Raw genomic sequence first — 6956 nt, forward strand, 5'->3', positions numbered from 1 at the left:
ACAATAGAAAAACATAATTGAAATGTTTACTTTCTCTTATTTCAGAAAGGAACTCCTAAAACATAGGTTCGATTGTGTTAAAGAATTTTGGAGATACGAAAAAAGAAAAGAAAAGAATTTTGGAGATATGACATTCTAAAGGATTTTGGAGATAAATCAGTACCAAAACATAATGCATAAAAATCTGAATGTTAGTGGTCATTGCAAGGAGGCTATTTATTTTTAAAATACATGATTTAAAAGCTACCTGTAAGGTTGATCTTCCTCATTCAATAAAGACTGAGCAACTCCCTAAAACATCTCTTGTCTTCTAGATGAAATAGGTTTGTTAACTAACAAATCTATGCATTGCCCACTGCCTACTATATCTTGATTTCTGATAAATTCAAAGAAAATGTACCCAAATACTCTAAATACAGTATTGTATTGTAAATGGATTTGGCCTTTGAGTTCAAGCTGAAAGAGTGATCTGATTCTAAGTTTCATATGACAAAAATAATTGTCAGGATTAATAAAGACATTAAATGATTGAATGAATGATCAGACTTGTGATAGTAGGTGTTAAAATATACTAAGATCCTTGGTAAATTAAAAAATATTTACTCAGGGATAAGAAAATTGATCATGGGAAAGAATTCGTTAAGAAGCAAGTCATTTGTATATGGAAATTTAGCCTGAGATAGAGGTGGCATTTCAAATATGAAGGTATTTTTGAAAGGCAGATTCAAATATCTGTCAAAATTAGATATACTTATAACAGGATGAAGTAAACCTTTAGAAAACTGTTCAAAAGATAAACTATCACAAATGCAAAAAGAATAAGCAAAATGATACTCATTGTTTCATTGTTTACAAGAGCAAAATATTAAAAATAGACTAAGTACACAGAGATGTATTTTTAAAATATATACTGTAAACATAATGGAATACTATAAACTATTAAAATAAATGATATAGACATATGTGTGTGAATATGGAATTCTCCCAAGAAATCTTAAGTGAATAAAAGCAAACTACAAAAGCCATAAAGAATGATGCCATTCATATAAGTAACCAGAAAATAACACATATGCATGTACATATGTACAAACTACATAGAAAGGGATTAGAAAATTGTATATCAAATTGTTTACAGCGTATACCTCTAGGAAGTAGAGGGAAAATTGGATCAGGAGCATGAATGGGGACTCTGAATTGAAGAACAATAATTTATCTCTGTATTGTTGAATGCTTACAGAGAATCTTTAAAGAGAAGAGTGAAAGGAACTCTACACTTGCACTACCCCATAACCACTAGCCACATGGGACTATGGAGTTCCTGAAACATGATTAGTGTGATTGAAAAAATGGATTCTTAATTTTACTTAATTTAATTAAATTTATTTTTAATTTCAATAGCCCTAGGAATAGCAGCTACTATTGGATAGGTCATCTCTACACCACCAGCCATCAGCCGAAGTATATTACAAATATATTTCCTCTTATTAATATAGTCCTCTCTTGGTGGCCATCGGGGATTGGTTCTTAGACCTAGGATACCAAAATCTCCAGATATTCAAGTCCCATAGAGATCCCTCCATATCTGTGTTTGGCTTCCATGGATTTAACCAAACACAGATCATGCAGTATTTATTGAAAAATATCTGCATGAAAGTGGGCCCCTCCCAGTGCAAACCTGTGTCAAGGATCAAATGTAGTCATTAGTATTCATGAATAAGACCTCTGCCACTAACCCTTACAAGCTGCAACCTTAAGCAAGTAGGTAGTTTCAAGCTATACTGTACAATGGTTTAGTCGCTAAGTCATGTCTGACTTTAGCAACCCCATGGACCATAGTCGGCTAGGCTTCACTGTGCATGGAATCTCCCAGGCAAGAATACTGAAGTGGGTTGCCATTGTACAATACAGTGCCTATTAACACATGTTGATGTACAAATTTTGGAAGTAATATTTTGGATATGTCATTAAAATAAGAGAGGTTATTAAATTCATTCGTTTCTGTTTTTTGGGGGGGTGCTACTAAACATTTAAAATTACATATTTGACTTACATTATATACCTGATGAATGTGTGTGTGTGTGTGTGTGTGTGTGTGTGTACATGGGTGCACGCACATGCTCAGTTGCTCAGTCATGTCTGACTCTGCAAGCCCATGGACTGTATGTAGCTACCTAAGCTCCTCTGTCCATGGGATTTCCCAGGCAAGAATTTAGGTGTGGGTTGCCATTTCCTACTCAAGGGCATCTTTCCCACCCAGCAATCAAACCTGTGCCTCTGGCAACTCCTGCATTGGCAGGCGGATTCCTTACCACTGAACCACCAGGGAAGCCTGTATGTATTGAATATCACCATTTAACTCAGTCAAGAAGCCTGGGTGTTCTTTCTGCCTCAGTATTTCACATACTGTGTGATTTAGGGGAAAATAACCTTTCTGATCTCTGGTTTCCTTATGTAAACCTTATTAACTGCATGTTAGTGCAGTGTAACAAGAACTAATATAAATGAAAGCATTTGGAAGACAATCGAAACAAGACTATCTAAAGAGTTTATTAAGGAAATTTTCTCAGTAATGAATGCGTACCTCCCAGTAATTAAGTCAGTTGAAGTTAGCTCAATTTTTTCTCCAATGGCTTATTTTTCTTAGATGCTTAATCTGGGACACTGACATTATAGCTGTCCATCCAGCTAACCCAAAGTAATAATCCAAGACTTAAAAATGTTGCTTTTCTTCTAAATTCTTGTTGCCATTTTCTTTGTATAGTTTAGGTTACGGCAGTTATAGTGGAGATCAAATTATAGAAGAATGTTTTATAGCTTTAAATTACTTCCCAGTATCAGAAATTAAAGCCTCAGGACAGGGTATATAGACAGAACCATGAATAGATCTTTAAAAGGAAAACAGTAGATTTTAAATTTTGTTCAAGTGCTCTGTGACTCAGAAATTGCCATTCCCATCTATACCTTTTCTTCTTAACCACTTGAAATCTGGCTTCCCCCTTCATCACTCTACTGAAATGCCTTACACAACTTACCACTTACATTCTTTTTGCAAAATATAATGATAATTCCCTCTCCTTATCGTGGCTCAGATGATAAAGAATCTGCCTGCAATGCCTGTGTTCTATTGCTGGGTTGGGAAGATCCCCTGGAGAAGGGCATGGCAACCCCCTCCAGTATTTCTTGCCTGGATAATTCCCATGGGCAGAGGAGCCTGGTGGGCTATAGTCCATAGGGCTGCAAAGAGTCAGACACGACTGAACGACTAAACACAGCACATTTTTCGGTAGGGCTTCCAAGGTGTCGCTAGTGGTAAAGAACCCGCCTGTCAAGGCAGGAGACTTGAGATGCAGCTTCCACCCCTGTGTTGGGAAGATCCCCCAGAGCAGGGCATGGCTGTATTCAACTCTTCACTCCTCCCGATTTCTGAAAGTCTCTATTCTCTCAATACTCATGTGATTGCAATCTTGTTTGCTGGTTAGCTTTCTTCTAGTTTGTTCTTCTAATCAAATCACATAAAATTAATATGTCTAACGCACCACTCTTTATGTCTCTTTATGTCCTGTATTTAAACTGAGGCTCCCATTTTCTATTAAATTCAACTCCAGTCCTTCTGCTTGCCTCTCAACTTTGATTATATTATTTAACATATATATATATATAAATTTTCAGAATTGAATACCATTAGAATTCGAAAAGATGGAAACAATTGTTTGTCAGAGATGAGTAAATGAGGTCACAATGCTAAAGTCACATGACCAGCATCATTGTCAGGAAAACTCTGATATCATTGCATTAAAAATATCTAGTTATCAGTTATATGATCTCCAAAAAATATGCAGCTTTTCTCAACTCCCATGGTCCCATAAGCAAAGTTGAGCTAAAAATACTGTTCTGCTTAAAGAAAGAAGACAGGACTAAGTTAATGACTTTTGAAGTGTGGTTGCACAACCAGCACCACCAGCAGCAGCCTGGGGAATTTGATATAAATACAGATTTTCGAGGTCCAGTTCAGACATACTGAATAGAAAAGTTTGGGATGTGATCTAGCAATATGTGTTTTAACAACCCCCCACCCATCCCCAGGAGATTCTGTGCACACTGAAGTGTGAGAATTGGTGATCCAGATGCTTTGCCAAGGTTTCTTGGGATGCCAAGTTCTGGCATTCTGATTAAGTTCTATAATTCTAATCTATGATGGGATGGTGAGTCTTTCTTGAGAGTTACTTAACTTAGTTTATGAGATGAATGCCTCAGCTCCCTAACTGCTGCTTGAATAGAGAGCATCACGCAATCCCCCATGGAAACATAACATCAAGGATGGAGCAGGTTATATAATTGACAAGAACTTTGAGCAGTAGAGGTCACTTGATCTAGTTATAGTCTAAACAGAAAAGCATAGCATTTTTTCTATTAGAGGAAGCATATTTCTATTAAATGGAACATCGAGAAACAGTGAAAGAAATTGTATCTTTGAAATAGTTCATTTAAGTTAAGCCCTTGTTTTTTTTTGTTTTTTTTTTTTTTTGGTGTGTAGTGCTGCACTCTATATGTCAGCATTATTGGCAAACACAGTAGTTATCACAGGACTGGAAAAGGTCAGTTTTCATAACAATCCCAAAGAAAGGCAATGCCAAAGAATGCTCAAACTACCGCACAACGGCACTCATCTCACAAGTTAGTAAAGCAATGCTTAAAATTCTCCAAGCCAGGCTTCAACAATATTTGAACCATGAACTTCCAGAGTTCAAGATGGTTTTAGAAAAGGCAGAGGAACCAGAGATCAAATTGCCAACATCCAATGGATCATCAAAAAAGCAAAAGAGTTCCAGAAAAACATCTATTTCTGCTTTATTGACTATGCCAAAGCCTTTGACTGTGTGGATCACAATAAACAGTGGAAAATTCTGAAAGAGATGGGAATAACAGACCACCTAACCTGCCTCCTGAGAAATCTGTATGCAGGTCAGGAAGGAACAGTTAGACCTGGACATGGAACAACAGACTGGTTCCAAATCGGGAAAGGAGTACGTCAAGGCTGTATATTGTCACCTTGCTTATTTAACTTATATACAGAGTACATCATGAGAAATGCTGGGCTGGATGAAGCAGAAGCTGGAATCAAGATTGTTTGGAGAAATATTAATAACCTCAGATATGCAGATGACACCACCCTTGTGGCAGAAAGTGAAGAAAAACTAAAGAGTCTCTTGATGAAAGTGAAAGAGGAGAGTGAAAAAGTTGGCTTAAAGCTCAACATTCAGAAAACTAAGATATGGCATCTGGTCCCATCACTTCATGGCAAATAGATGGGGAAACAGTGGAAACAGTGGCAGACTTTACTTTTGGGGGCTCCAAAATCATTGTAGATGGTGACTGCAGCCATGAAATTAAAAGACACTTACATATTTTGGCTATCTGATACGAACAGCTGACTCATTTGAAAAGACCTTGATGTTGGGAAAGATTGAAGGCAGGAGGAGAAGGGAATGAGAGGATGAGATGGTTAGATGGCATCACTGACTCAACAGACATGAGTTTGGGTGGACTCCGGGAGTTGGTGATGGACAGGGAGGCCTGGCATTCTGCAGTTCATGGAGTCGCAAAGGTCAGACACGACTGAGCAACTGAACTAAACTGACAGCCTGTAATATAGTCATATGGAATAAGAGCCAAAAGATGCTGGGATCAAATTTCTCATAAAGGTCTACAGTTTTAGAGGTCTTTCTGCAGTCAAAACATGGTCCACTGGAGAAGGAAATGGCAAACTACTTCCTCATGAACTACATGAACAGTATGAAAAAGCAAAAAAAAAATAGGACACTGAAAGATGAACTCCCCAGGTTGGTAGGTTGGTAGGTGCCCAATGTGCTACTGGAGACCAGTGAAGAACAAACTCCAGAAAGAATGAAGAGATGGAGCCAAAGCAAAAACAAAACCCAGCTGTGGATGTACCTGCTCACAGAAGTAAAGTCCAATGCTGTAAAGAGCAATAATGCACAGGAACTTGGAATGTTAGGTCCATTAATCAGGGCAAATTGCAAGTGGGCAAACAGGAGATGACAAGAGTGAGCATTGACATTTTAGGAATCAGTGAACTAAAATGGACTGGGATGAGTGAATTTAACTCAGATGACCGTTATATCTACTAGTGAGGGAAAATGGAGTAGCCATCATAGCCAAAAACAGAGTCCAAAATGCAATATTTGGATACAATCTCAAAAAATGGGAGAATGATCTCTGTTCGTTTCCAAGGCAAAACATTCATTATCACAGTAATCCAAGTCTATGCCCCAACCAGTATAGCTAAAGAAGCTGAAGTTGAATGGTTCTATGAAGACCTACAAGACCTTCTAGAACTAACACCCAAAAATGATGCCCTTTTCATTATAGGGGACTAGAATGCGAAAGTAGGAAGTCAAAAGGTACCTGCAGTAACAGGCAAATTTGGCCTTGGTGTACAAGAAGCAGGGCAAAGGCTAATAGAGCTTTCCCAAGAGAATGCACTGGTCATAGCAAACATGCTCTTCCAAAAGCACAAGAGATGACTCTACACATAGGCATCACTAGATGGCCATTACCGAAATCAGATTGATTATATTCTTTTCAGCCAAAGATGCAGAAGCTCTATACAGTCAGCAAACACAAGACCGGGAGCTGACTGTGGCTCAGATCATGAACTCCTTATTGCCAAATTCAGACTTAAATTGAAGAAAGTAGGGAAAACCACTAGACCATTCAGGTATAACATAAAACAAGTCCCTTATGATTATACAGTGGAAGTGATGAATAGAATCAAGGAATCAGATCTGATAGACAGTTCTTCAGAGTGCCTGAAGAACTATGAACAGAGGTTCATGACATTGTACAAGAGGCAGGGATCAAGACCATTTCCAAGAAAAAGAAATGCAAAAAGGCAACATGGTTGTCTGAGGAGGCCTTAGAAATAGCAATGAAAA

This window comes from Capricornis sumatraensis, chromosome 23 (assembly GCF_032405125.1).
Source record: "Capricornis sumatraensis isolate serow.1 chromosome 23, serow.2, whole genome shotgun sequence".
NCBI lineage: Eukaryota > Metazoa > Chordata > Mammalia > Artiodactyla > Bovidae > Capricornis > Capricornis sumatraensis.